The sequence below is a fragment of the Octopus bimaculoides genome, chromosome 11 (assembly GCF_001194135.2).
Source record: "Octopus bimaculoides isolate UCB-OBI-ISO-001 chromosome 11, ASM119413v2, whole genome shotgun sequence".
Lineage (NCBI taxonomy): Eukaryota > Metazoa > Mollusca > Cephalopoda > Octopoda > Octopodidae > Octopus > Octopus bimaculoides.
The window spans coordinates 34,014,644-34,029,332 of NC_068991.1; the positions used below are offsets into that span (position 1 = coordinate 34,014,644).

The window sequence follows — 14,689 nt, forward strand, 5'->3', positions numbered from 1 at the left end:
CTAATTTGAAAAATCTGAGTAAGTTTCAACATTAAGTGTGCTAAATTAATAGAAGTAATGATTTATGTAGGATGTAGTCAATTTTACTGACTCCAGAACTTGACAGGTAGTTATTTTACTCACCAAGAATAAAAGTGAAATCAACCTCAGCAAGGCATGTGTTCAATAAATCAATAGAAATAATAAGTCTCTGCATTTAAAATATTTTGTCTTTTTTCTCTTGTGAACTTTTACATAGATTACTGCTAATACTGGTTAGATCAGCACAATTAAATACTGCCATTAAGTATTGATTGCAACAACTTCATTCAAAGGTTTTTACTCAGTTATCCATTTTGTTCAATCTCCTTTCAATAGCAAAATATCAGCACCAAAATATAAAGATCGTATATGTTTTAAGTTCTAAATCTGCAAACAACATGCTCTGGAATAATTATTGACTGACTGCTTCTAGCATAGCAATCTTCAAACAGTCACCTTTGTATCATAGATATATATAATTTTTTTATCTTTTTACTCATTTCAGTCATTGAACAGTCCCTGTGCTGGGACACCACTTCCAAAGGTTAGTCAAACAAATTGTTCCCAGTACTTATTTTTAAAGTTTGGTAGTTATACTAATGATCTCTTTTGCCAAACCACTAAGTTACAAGAACATAAACAAATCAACACCAGTTGTCAAGTGGTGGTTGGGGACAAATACAAAGATGCACACACAAATATTTTTATATATATACAGATAGTTCACAGATGAGATCTAGATACTCTCTGAATAGAAAATACTTAATAGTACTCAAATTATTCAAACTTAGACTCTGATGTCTTTACAGGGGATCATTCCACAAGGTAAAGAAAGACTATAAGTGGGATCAGGTTGAGTGAGTATAGAAGCAATTATTGGGATAAGTAAATTAGGCACATCAAATATAAAATATGTATAAAAGTATACATCTAAAAAGAGAGAAAGCAAAAGGTTGAAACTTTCAGATGATGAATGATGAATTTATCATCATCCAGTGTTTTAAATTCGGGTTTTGTCCCCATTAATGGGGGTGGCCAGATCTACCTTAATGCCATAGCAACGGCCCTGACACCATCCTGCCATCTCACCCAGTTTTGGGCGTCTTCCCTTCTCAAGCCAACACTCTCAATCTCCTCCTCCACCTGTCTCCTCCACGTTTTCCTCAGTCTACCACACTTTCATGATCCATATACCTCAAACTCAAACACCTTCCTCAGAACATGCTCCTCATCCCTCCTCAACACATGCACATACTACCACACTCCATTCACCCTTGCCAGCCATTCCACCGATTCCTCCAACCCCAGCATCCCCATCAAGTCCTCAGTCCCTCCTCTTATCAAACAGCTTCACTCCACACAATTCTCTCACCATTGCTCTCTCGGTCCTTCTCAAAATTACCATCTCTCTCTCCCTCTCTCCCTATGTTTTACTCCCATATAGCATTGATTTTAGGGTAAAATCATTATTTAATGATTTATCAGTGGCCAGCGTACTAACAAAACCATACTGGTTAATTTATATTTAAGTATGATTATAAAATATAATTACGATAAAGGGTGCTGAATTGACAGTGCCTGTACGCTAGAAATAGATGCCAAATGGACTACAGACCACGTAAGTTATTACTCTGTTATCACAAGGTTGTGTGTGAGGAAAATGGACAGAAAGTGGTTTGCAGTCCACTTGGCATCTATTTCTAGCATACAGGTGTTGACAATTCAGCGCTCTTTATTATAATTATATTTTATAATTATACTTATATATATATATATATATATATATATGCACTTATATTAATAAGTCCAACTTACACAGAGTACAGATGACAGAGAAATTTAAAGGGATGGAATAAAGGTATTATGAGTTCAACAGCTGTTTCTGAGGGCTTGGCAATCTATATTGGTAGATTTAGTCCATCACAAAATGTGATCATATGGATGTATTTAACATAGGATGAGATGAGCCTCCTTCATCAGGGTAGAGAAGATCTTACATTTCATGTCTTAATGCAGAGAAGTTCAAAGATTCCATCTTGCTAGCTAGCCTGCAGTGAAACTCCTATCTACACTTCATCCATTATCAGTCCTTGGGCAGTGCCCTACATATAGCTTCCCACCAGAACTATAACTGTCATTAGAACTGGGAAGGTGTTTAAACTGCCCTACCTATGCATGTGGTTACTCAGCTCTTTGGTAACTGTTTGGTGACTTGTTCATTGTCAAGGGTTAGTGTGATCTGCCAGGCCCTTGTTTGGTGGTTGAGTTATTTGGATAGGGCTGTCAATATCGCGATGGGCCAGTTTCAATCTATCAATAGAAACCGTGTCTTGTCTTCTGCCAATCAGGAGTTGAAACAATTTGTTTTCCAGATGTATCACATCATATGGGCCATCATAGGGTGACTGGGGTGGGGGTGGGGGGTCCATTGTGCATCACTTTGAACGAACACAAACTTCACCTTGCGGAGGTCATTTGGTACAGATGACCTAGGTGAACCATGTGTTGACATGGGAATAGGATGTAACTAGCCCATACTGTCTTTCAGTTGCTCGTGGTATCTTTTGACATCTGGGTCTGACTTTGTGTGTGGAAGGAACTCTCCTGGCATCATTAGTGGGGCACCATACACCATTCCAGGAAAAAAGTGTTAAGGTTTTCCTTTGGGGTAGTACAGATTCCCAGCATTACCCATGGAAGTTGATTGATCTAATTGGGTCCGTTAAGTCTGGTTGTCAGGGATTCCTTCAGGTGGCGATGAAATCTCTCCACTTGGCTTGGGGATGGTAGGCTGTCGTGCACTTCATTGTGATTCAAAAAAGGTCACTTATGTCATTCCACAGCTTTGAGGTGAATTGAGGGCCATGATCAGATGAGATACTGTCTAGAACACTGAAACGGACAACCTAGTTTATGATGGAGGCCCGGTTGACTTCCTGTGTTTCTGTGCTATGGCGTGGAATAGCCTAAGTCCAATGAGTGCAGCAGTCTACCAAGGTTAGTAAGTACGAGCAACCTTGCGAAGGTTGGTAGGGGGCCAACAAGGTCAATGTTGACATAGCTGAAATGGGCCTGTGGTGGTACAAGCTAAGCTACTGAGGGGTGCTTTGGTGTGCTGATGGACCATGGGTTATTGACAGGGGATACAGGTCTCAGTCCACTCCCCAATTTGCTTGCCAGCAGGCACTGTGAGGCTTTAGTACCTGGGTGGGACAGCCCATGGGTGATGTCAAAAACCTTCTGGCACCAGGATAATGGGATGATTGGTTGTGGCTTCCCAGCATCACAAAGTTGGGTTGTGCCATTGGAGCCAAAGTGCACATCTTGCAAGGAAAGCGAGGTGATGGTAGTGCAGTAGGCCCTGATTTCATCATCTGTCTGTTGGACTGCAGCCATAGCCTCATAATCCAGGCCTTCTGTTACTGAAGCTATGTAGGTGTCAGAGCCAGTAGGGATTCAAGAGAGTGCATCAGTAACTGAATTGCCTTTTCCAGTTATGTGTTGAATGTCCATGGCTAATAACTGTCACTGTTGATGTGCTGACCAAGGCTCTGAGAGGTTGCTCATAGTGGGGGTGAGTGGTTTGTGGTCTGTGAACACTGTGAAAGTGCAATCTTTGAGAAAATAGTGAAAGTGGTGAACACCTAGATGGACAGCTAGCAATTCTCTGTCAAAAGCACTGTATTTCTGTTCAGGTGGTCGTAGTTGTCAACTGAAGAAGGCAAGAGGTCACCACTGACTGTTGAGGCATTGTTCCAAAATGCCCCCAATGACTGTGTTGGAGGCATCGACTGTGAGTACAGTCCATGCTGATATATGAGTACAGCATAGTCAATTTAGCAAGGACTTGTTTTGTGCATTTGAAGGCTGATGTCACTGCACTATTCCACTTCACCTGTCTTTTTGAAACATTTTTTGACAGTGCCTAGTATAGGGGTCTCATCACTCTTGCTGCAGAGGGATGAAAAGGTGATAAAAAGTTTACCATACCCACAAATTAAAGCCTTGCTTGTGGTGGGATATTTAAAAGACAAGAAAGCTTTCACTTTTTCTGGCAGAGATGTGACACCAGCACCTGTAATTCGATGTCTTAGGAAGTCAGTTTCTGTAACACCAAAAACACACTTGACAAGGTTGATTACTAAACCATACTGTTCCAATCCATCAAAAAGGGTTACTAGGTGCGTTTTGTGTAGCTCCACATTTTGGCTTGCAATAAGGATGTTATCTAAGTATGCAAAGATAAAATTGAGACCCATGCACACGGTGTTCAACAAGTGTTGAAAGGATTGTGTTGCATTTTTTAGGCTGAAGGGTATATGTAGGAATTCGTACAGCCTGAAAGGAGTGATTACCGTGGTTTTAGGTACATCATTGTCTTGTACCAGTATTTGGTGGTTACCTCGAATGAGGTCAGCCTTCATGTAAACCAAGTAAATGGCTAGTTGGGCTGAGAAGTCCTGTATGTGCAGAATGGGGTAGTGGTTGGGTGTCGTGTCTGTGTTGAGATGGCAGTAATCTCCGCAAGGCTGTTAAAGGTTGAACTTACTTTCCATAACAGAGATCCCTTGCTGATTCTGGGATCATGCTTACTTCTGCTCCTGCGGTGATTAGGAACCTATGTCCAGAGCTCCGATTGTGGACATCCAAGAGCAGTTGGTCATGTTTGCTGGCCACCAGGGTATTCAATGGCAGCTGGCCTTGGAGCTACCCGGGGCTGATGGCCAAGGGATCTGGAAGATACATGGCTGCTTACACCTGGTAGCCTTTTTCCAAATTTTGTGCAGCAGAAACACAGGTCATCTTGCTTAACTCTACCATGTCTCAGAGCCAACCCTATAGCATTGACCATAATCCCATTGGATAAAAATTATTTGTCAGCTGCTTTCGCTAACTGCCACAGATCTTTGATCTCAGTCTGAGTTACGAGGGTCTGGACCTGGGGTGCTAATTTGCAGAGAAATAATCTCCCTAGACAAATAGGAAGGTGACTAACCATGAGGGTGGGGTATGTGTGTGTGACTATTGTAAAGCAGTTTTTTGCCACTGTTGCATCTGTCTTTTGACGATGGTTGTCACTCTAACAAGTATTGTTATATTCTGAAGTCATCGATAGAATTGTTCTTTCTAGTACTGTATAACCCCCAGTTGTACAGTGTTATTATCCCCAAATGGTTGGATCATTATAATGTCCACTAAGTATCACAGTATAATTACTATATCAGCACAGACACGGCAGTCAACACAGTCTTCATGTACTCTCAAACTTCTAACCTTTTACTATCGACCAGCTACTGGTCTATTTATAATGGCTGGCTACTACTACTTTTTACCAGGAGGGGTAAAACAGTTTCACTATACAACATCTCCTCTTTTAATTATTTTATTAACAATGAATTTCTTTTATTCGCCCACCTTTATATATATATATATATATATATATATATATATATATATATATATATATATATATATATATATATATATATATGGTGGTGCCCCAGCATGGCCACAGCTCATGAGCTGAAACTGGATAAAATGAAAATGAAAAATATCTTCAATATCTTTTCTTCTTTGGATCTACTTTTAGGAATTCAGTGTTCTTCCTTTTCCTTGTACATGTGGTTTCAACTTCTTGTAACTGTTGGAACTTGAAAAGTGTCATACAGCCAATCCATTGGTATTTCTACTCTTGTTGGTTCCTTAAGCTGATTTCTATGTCTCCTTTCTATTCCATTTCTGCTTCTTACACAATATATCATTCTTCCTATGTATGTTACAATTTCTCCTTCCCAGAATTGCTTGCCATTTTTATACATTCTTACATATACCTTATCACCAATTCTAAAGACTTTTGGCATGTCTTTACTTACACATATTTTTTTTTCTTCACTGGTAACAGTTTATCGAATACTGACTTCACCTTTCTTGCAAACATTAATTCTGCTGGTGAACTTTCTTTGGGTTCAGAGTTACCCTGTATACTCTTACATTTTGGTTCAGAGTTACCCTGTATACCCTTAAGAATTGTTGGATCATGATCTCATCCATGGCTTCTTTTTTAGCTTTCTTTAAAGCTCTCTTAAAAGTGTCCATGAACTGTTCGACCCTTCCATTCAATCTAGGGTGATACAGTGCTATAGTTTTATGTTCTAACGTGAACATCTTATGGAGTCTTTTAAACTCACAGGATACAAACTGTATTCCCTTATCAGAAACAATTATAACCTGTACACCAAATCTTGCGAACAGTTCATGTGAGAAGTTTATTACCATATATGAAGTTGGTCATTTACACCGAGTGACCTCAGACCGTTTTGTGTAGTTGTCCACTACAATTAAGTTATAATATCCATTTACCAGGCCTGCAAAATCAATATGCAATTTTTCACTTCTAACCAAGGTTCACATTTAGTAGTAGGTAGTTTCACTGCCAGCGCACATCCTCTTCAGCCTTTTACAAGGTTTACAACTTTCTTGTCCATGCTTGGCCAGTATACAAAACTCGGCATCAGCACTTTCACTCTAGAGATGCTCTTTTAGCATTCTCTTTCCTAATGCCTGTGGTATAACCACCCTCTGAGCTTACATTAGTACACCTCACATATAGAGTACATGTTCATATCTTGATGGCTCTTCGCATCGGACCTTTCTTTATTTCCTTTTGTCAACCACAGTTTTCTTTTTGCCTCATTAATAAATTTGTCATTTCTCACATTTATTTATTTTTTTTCCAAATTTACTGGTAGTCCACACACGATGTTCCACATCACTTTTTTTTGTTTCAGTTCATCGACCTCATTTGATCGTTTGACTGCTCTGCTTACATAATTGCACAAAGCGCTTAAATTAAATTTCTCTATGCATTTAGTGCCAAATAAATTCATGGATTTTTTCAACACATAAGCATACACTTTTTGGTTTGACCTTTGAACATTATTACAAATGCGTTCTCATGTTTTCTTATTTATGATTGTGATTGATATCACTTCCCGTGTCTAATTACATTCTGACACTAATATTTTTAATTCTCACATCCATGAATTTTCTGTTTGTTGTAGTCACAACTTTTCCTGCTGATAGACTATTTATTTTTTCTTGTTTGTTCCATTTTCCTATCATTCTAGTTTTGGAATGCAATTTTACATGGCCTGTAAGCCCTCAGCAAAAACACTTTGCTTTTTTATACAGACAATCTTTTTTCAGGTGCATCCCACCACATGTCATACATAGGTCTACATCCTGAAATTTTTTCTGTTTCTTTGTGCAACACTTTATTTGTCTTCTAACTTTTTTGCACCGGTCTTACATGGAAACACTCTTTCCGTTGAATTTCTTCCATGTCATGCCTTAATTTTAATATCCTGTCACACTCTTCACACAGTTTCTGCAATGTCAAATCCTGGTTCATTTCCAGTTTTGATAGAAATATCCATTCAGATTTCTGCATCCCTTCTATCTGTTAATCCTTGTGCAAAAATCAAACAGTTGAAAGAATCTGGAGTAAGCATATCCAGCCTAAAATCTCTGACATTCTTTGTCGAATCTGCCTGTGTAAGTAATGAAATCTTCATCTTCACTTGTTTCTATGTTTAAACATCTCTATCTAGTATTAAACAGTGAGCTCTTTCCACTAAACATCTTGCACAAAATGTCAACAGCATTGGTGAAATTTATGTCGAATGCTTTTTTGGCAATATGAAATTACTATATTTCTCATGCTCTGCTGTTACTAGTTTTCTTAACACTAGACGCATTTTGATTTTGTCCGTCCAATCCAGACATTCTTTTTCAAATATTTGTTGAAATCTTTAAAAGTAAGCCTCAAAGGTTACTCTTTCTTCAGCATTATATTTGAATTCACTTATAGAATTTGCTACATGGTCAGGTGAAAATTTAATCTCCAGTTTGGTTATCAACTTCATTAGTTATAACATTTGCCGCTGCAATTCTTGTTGTTGTTTTCATTGTTCCTTGAGTTGTTGTTGTTGCTGTTTTTGCAATTCAGCTATCCATATTTTACAATTATCGTAAGTTTGCACAAGTTTTTGTTTCTTTTTTGTCAAGGTATTTAATTTTCCACATGAATTAGTTTAAACTTTCCATGTGAATGTTTTTTCTTCACTCCATACAAATTTGTTTTTCGTCATCGCCACTGTTGTAAAGCAGTCTTTTACTACTGTTGTATCTGTTTTTCGACGACAGTTGCCACTCTGACAGATATTGTAATATTCTGAAGTCATCAATAGAATTGTTCTATCTGGTACTGTATGATCCCCAGTTGTACAGTGTTATTATCCTCAAAAGGTTGGATCGATATAACGTCCACTCAGTATTACACTATAATTACTATATCAGCACAGATACAACTATCAATACAGTCTACATGTACTCTCAACTTTCTGACCTTTTACTGTCGATCAGCTACTGGTCTATTTATAATGGTTGGCTACTACTAATTTTTACAGGGGGGTGGGTGTACAGTTTCACTATACAACAGTGACTAATGCTAGCATCTTGTCCATCAGCTCCAGAGGCTTGGAATCACCTAATTCTTCCTCCAGTATCTTGGCTGCTGCTTCCCAGTTGTTCAGCCAGAACATATCTATGAGCCTGCTTTTTAAACTGGCATATTTGTGCATAGTTGGGGTTTGGGTTAGGATGTCTAGTACACTTGTTGCTGTGTCTTCATCTAGTGCTGCTGCTATGCATGAGTATTTTGTTAGGTTCAAGGTGATTTTCCATACATTAAATTGCAGTTCTATATTTATAAATTGCAGTTATATATGCCCATGGGCATATGGCATAGTGGTTAAGAACACGGGCTACTAACTACAAGATTCTGAGTTCAATTCCAGGCAGTGACTTGAATAATAATGATAATAATAATTATAATAACAACAACAACAACAACAATAATAATAACAACATGAAAAACTACCTTAGGAATGAGAACCCAGGTTCGAAATTTCCCTGATGAAGGCTGGAGAGTATATTCAGCCAAAATGTTGTGTTAACAAGATGAGGACAAATATCTGTCAAATGTAAATAATGTATTAAATTGCACTTCTGCCTGTGTGAACCATAGCTTGGCCCACTTCAGCCAGAATTGTGGGAGCTTCAGTGCTGCAGTGTGATCACTTGCTATGTTTTTTTTTTTTTTTTTTTACTTCAATGTGTGAAGTGAATGCTGTTGTTCTTCTATGGGGTCACCATTTATAGCTTAGTTATGCTATACACACACAAAAAAAAACAGTTGGGAACGAGAGTGTGTTGGTGTAGAATTTATTTTGTTATGTTCAGTTGTACACCATGGGAGTGAAAGTGATTGGCCATCTAAAGTCCTTGAGAGAAGTTCCAACTAACTGGAAGCCCCTTCACTGCAGACCAGCTCACTAGCTAGCCCACAGTGAAGTTCCTGTCTACAGTTTGTCTGTTATCAGTCCTTGGGCATTGCCCTACACTGTCAATATGTTTAGATACTCAACATTTCCAGTAGCTTCAGAGAACTGGAGCTAATTTGCATACTGTATGTGTTGACACTTTATTTAATATCAGGGGGCTTCTTTCAGTTTCTGTCTACCAAATCCACTCACGAGGCTTTGGTTAGTCTGAGGCTATAGTAGAGACACTTTTCTAAGGTGCCATGCAGTAGAACTGAGCTTGGAACCATGTCATTAGGAAAACAACCTTCTTACCATACTGCCACACCAGTATCTATAAGTAGAACTTTCTAAGTAAAACTTAGCAGAGTTGTTTGACTACATCTAAAATCACACAGGATTAGTTACAACAGATGAAATAAATCTAGTCAATCAGTCTGTTAAATATTATCATTTTTTCAGAATGACAAACAAAATGTCAAAATTTTATATGTACTCATTTCTGTAAGAGCTTCAAGTTTTTTTAAAGAAATCTAACTACACAAAAGCCAAATTTATTCTACTTCGAAAGACAATATATTATGCTGTCCTGTTGAGACCCATAATGAATTAAAATCAACTAAACTTGCAAACTCCAAAATTTAGTTCATTAACTTTTACCATCTGTGTGCTGACATAGCTGTATGGTGAAGAAATTTCTTTGAAAGCACATTTTTCTGGCTTCATCCTATCGTGCAGCTAGCTTAAGTAAGTATCTTTTGAGAGCTGCATTTGGTAGATGGAAGCTGTGTGGAAACTTGACATATAATATCTGTTTCTATATACAAGAATAAAAACCTTAAGAATGTAAATTGCTACAAATATGTTAACTCAGCCATTCAAGAAATTGAGAACAATAAAACACACCAATTTAAAACTTAGAGTCAATATAAATAAATGACTAAAACCCCTGAAGTATCAACATGGCCACAGTCATGTAAGAAAATAATTCATCAACATTTGCAGCAGTCTAAATTTAGCGAGGATCACTGAAATTGTCTTACAATAATCAAAGATAACTTGTAGGTATCTACTCATCATTTACATGAATGTCATATTTATTTAATCATAGCTACTGGTAATGAAAAGTAGGTACTTGTCTAAAATTTTGAATGACGTCAACTTGAGTCAGTTTGTAAAGTTACAATCAATCTTAAAGAAAGGTTTCTTTAATGCTAATATTAATATTAATATTAATATTCCATTCTATGATAGGCACAAAACCTGAAAATTTGCAGGGATGGGGCTAGTCAATTACATCAACTAGCCCCATCAACTGGTATTTATTCTCTCAACCTCAAAAGGATGAAAGGCACAACTGACCTTGGTAGAATTTGAACCCAGAACATAAAAACAGACGAAATACTGTTAAGCATTTTGTTCAGCATAACATTAGTTAATATTAAGATGTAAAATGCATTTTGAATTATTATAAACCCATTATACAATATCAGTGAGTTGTACCATTATTACAAGAAGAAATATTCTTAAATTCCACAGTTGAAAAGTGAAATAATTGATCCTTGAACAGCTTTAAAGGAGACAAAACTAGTTGAATGATCTTCACTTGTAACTACCAAAGCTCCTGTAGTTTATCCACAGACTATATTTTCACAGCATGAATATATCTCTGTCTGTCTGTTACTCTCTCTCTCTCTCTCTCTCTCTCTCTCTCCATATATGTATGTCTCTTCTGTTTTTTAATTATTATAAATCTTCCACTGAGGAGGGAGCCAGTTTCTAACAAAGATACAAGGCTCCATCTTTGGGATGTAGTTAACACAGACAAATTCACATTTGGAACTTGAGAAAAGTCTTGCATATTTTTAGTGTGCCACTCACAGATTGAAAATCCCAGTTTATCCAGATTCTTCTTTAAGCATTTACTAACAACACCTAGTGCTCCAATTATTATTGGTATGAATATGAATTCATAGTCTGGATACAGAAGCTGGAGGCTTCAAAGCAGCTGTCCATAGATATCCTCTTTTACTTTGATTTTCAAAGAGATATTTATATCAGTAGAGCAACTAACCTCTATGATAGTACATATCTTTGCCCCTCTATCCCAAATAATAATATCTTCCCTGTTATGCTAACATTTGACAGAAGTTTTGATGAGAATATTTCACCAGTATTACTTGAGTCTGTGTTTATGAATGTATTCCATAACAGAGGGATTTTCTAAGTTTATTTAAGGACAATCTTTTTCGCGGATGGTATTGTAAATTGTTTTAGCAACAACATCATGCAGCATTGGGAGGTAGTACCATGATGATATTTTAGGTCAGCTGCTAATCACATGTGTAATGTCTTCCACAGAAACATGACATAGCCTACACATATGGTTGCCCCATGGGATTACAGTAGCATCCTGTCTCTCTTGTTCACCTGGTACTTTTTGGCAATTTCCTGTTCCTGGATTGCAAATGCATAGCCTTCAAAGTGTGATGTGATGTAGTGGTCTTGTGTCCAATAGAGGCTGCACTTTGTGTCAATTCTACTGTCTTCTTCAAGCTTCTGGACAACGTACCCATGCATGGTCCTTTTTTTTTTGTATGCTGAGTGCTTTCCATCCAAGTCTTCTCTGAGGTAAGAGAGCCCAGCTGTTTTGGGGCTGTATAGGAGATCATCAAGAAGAGAGTGTTTTTTAAGGAGTTCACTACCAACTTGTATAATGTTGCTCACTTCACTTTTCAGGACAGCATTGATATATTTATTTTTGCTGCTGTTGTTCAGCAGGTGCTGCCTGAGTGATACCAAGCAGCATTCATCTGCACTGACCTCAGGCCTCTATCACCTTCATTTCTTCTTAGGTATGCCAAGAAACACTGCGAAGCCAGCAGGTCACAGCGGACACTTGTCCCACTCTGACTCCACATGCTTATCTCCAGAGTTAATGAACCACACGTATATGAAATTAAGACAAACCATGCACTGCTATAAAGGTGGTGACTGAGAGTGAACCACATGAATGAAAACTCTGTAAATAAACAGCTATTGAATTGTACGCCACTTGTGAACTTCTTCGTGTTCCAGATCCTTGAAACTACAAAATATAATTATAATGGGAGAAGGAGATACTCCACAGGTATCATAAACCTTCAATTCCATTATAAAATGGTGACCCTGACCAAAAAAAGGATTTTTGGCAGCCAAAAGCTTTATCGTTGTAGATGCCTCACCTGAACGGCATTACCAACTTCGCTCCCATTACCAACTAAAAAATCAATGGCCCGACATCAGAATATCTTCTCTTGTTCAAGTGAACCTTTAGAATTTGTGTTCTTTGCCTTGAACTTGTACCTTGCAGAGTATGCATTCTTCTTACAAAGAAATATGCGGTATTCTTTCAAATCACGTGGAAACTGCCTAGCTAAAAACGTAGTATACTCTTGTGAAATAATTACGGAAACTAACACCCTCACCTACCTTGGGTGCTCTTCATCCTGGAAATCTAGGTTCTATAACCACAGGTTTTCGTTTAGATTCAGACATAAGGCTAATAGCACCTCATTATCTCATAGAATTTGGGAGCTTAAAGACGATAACATTAATTTTAACCTTAGATGGTCCATAGTTGGATCGGCCGCAACGTATAGAGATGATAGAACTGGTTGCCAGTTATGCTCCTTAGAACTATTGAAAATTATTAGATTCCCTGATAAGAATAAGCTAATTAATAAGAGATCAGATTTCAAACCTTCCTGTATGCATAAAATGATTAAAACCTTTAGATATTATAATCCCTAAGTCCTCTCTTTTTAGTTATAAGCACTTCTAAACCTTCTCTCATTCGCAACTCCCACGTCAGAGTCTTCCTGCCACAATTCAGACATTGAATTAACGAAGCCCGTACTCTACCCCCAACCTGACTATGTACCTTAATCATTCAGTTTACCCTCGCATAGCTAGATTCTGACCCCATAATATACACACATATTTAATAACCTGGGATCCATAATCCCACATTTACAGAAAAATTTCTAAACCTTTCAGTCACTGACTCGAAGCTTTCGAATGACACTACAATACACAAAAGTAACATAAAATAACACTCATCACTGCAATGTTTTTATAATAATATTATACTAGTACCAATTAGGAGATGCAAACCCAGACTTCTTTATATTTATACACCAATACCCAATGATTAAAATACGATTATAGTAGTAGTTTCACTATGCCATACAATTTACACTAATAGATAAACTGTAACTTCCCCAACCACAATATTCTTCTAATCAATGTACCTTTTCAAACCACTATGTTTTTTTAATCTTTTTTGCATTACTGTTGTTGGTGTTGTTATTTCTTATCACTATTACATTATGTAATACAATATTACTATTATATTATATTACTACGGTTGAAGTGTTCCCAGTACTCTGTATTTTGAATTTTAACTTCCAACCCTAGTTTTCCCCTTTATATTTTCTATATATTTTATAACTTTTTTTCTTGTTTACATTTTCTAATTATTCATTGTTTTGGTTTTTATATGTTCTAATTACCATTTACCACTTCCATCATCCTTTTATCCTCTAGATAAGCAAGTTCATATACTTAAGTTGTAGTGATGTACTTTGGCTAAACTGACCACTCACCACAAGAATATCATATTTCAAGTTTTTCTTTAGCCTGACGTTATTTATGACCCACCACAGCATCATGTATGTCTGTCATTTACAACCTAACCCTGTTAGATCTCTTTATATCTTTATTTCTCTTTTTTTCTACTTTTAGGTTTTTTTTCTTATCCCCCTTCTTTTTAACTCTGTTATTTTATTTCTTTACTTTTATATTTACCACCCTTCTCCAACCCTTCTAAATAGTTTATATGCATCTTACTTTACTATTTGGATTTTTTCTTATTGTTTCTTATATTACCCCCCCCCCCCAATTTGACTTCTATTATTTTTGTACTAATATTTGTGTATTTTTTATATTGTTTTAACTTTCAACTTCTTCCTTTTTTGGACCCTCTCCTTCTAGCTCATATAAGCTAGTATTGTTTATTTAGCATTCACTCTACCCTGAATTGTGGCACAATATGGACAGATTTCGGAGTACCGATGAACTTTTATGTAAATGTATCAACTTAAAGGATAAAGATATTACAATGTATATTACAATGGATATTACAATGGACAATACCAAGTGGACTCCCGCTTTTTATCTCTCATGTTTCTCTCTCTTTTACTTTTTTCTTGGTGACTTCTTTGTGATATAATATTTGGGAAAGA

The 14,689-nt window shown here is 37.0% G+C and overlaps 1 protein-coding gene across 1 annotated transcript in view; it reads right to left on the reverse strand.

The window, feature by feature from the left end:
• LOC106880823 (galectin-4) overlaps positions 1-14,689 on the reverse strand; it is a 124,810-nt gene that overhangs the window by 863 nt on the left and 109,258 nt on the right. The window lies entirely within an intron of this gene.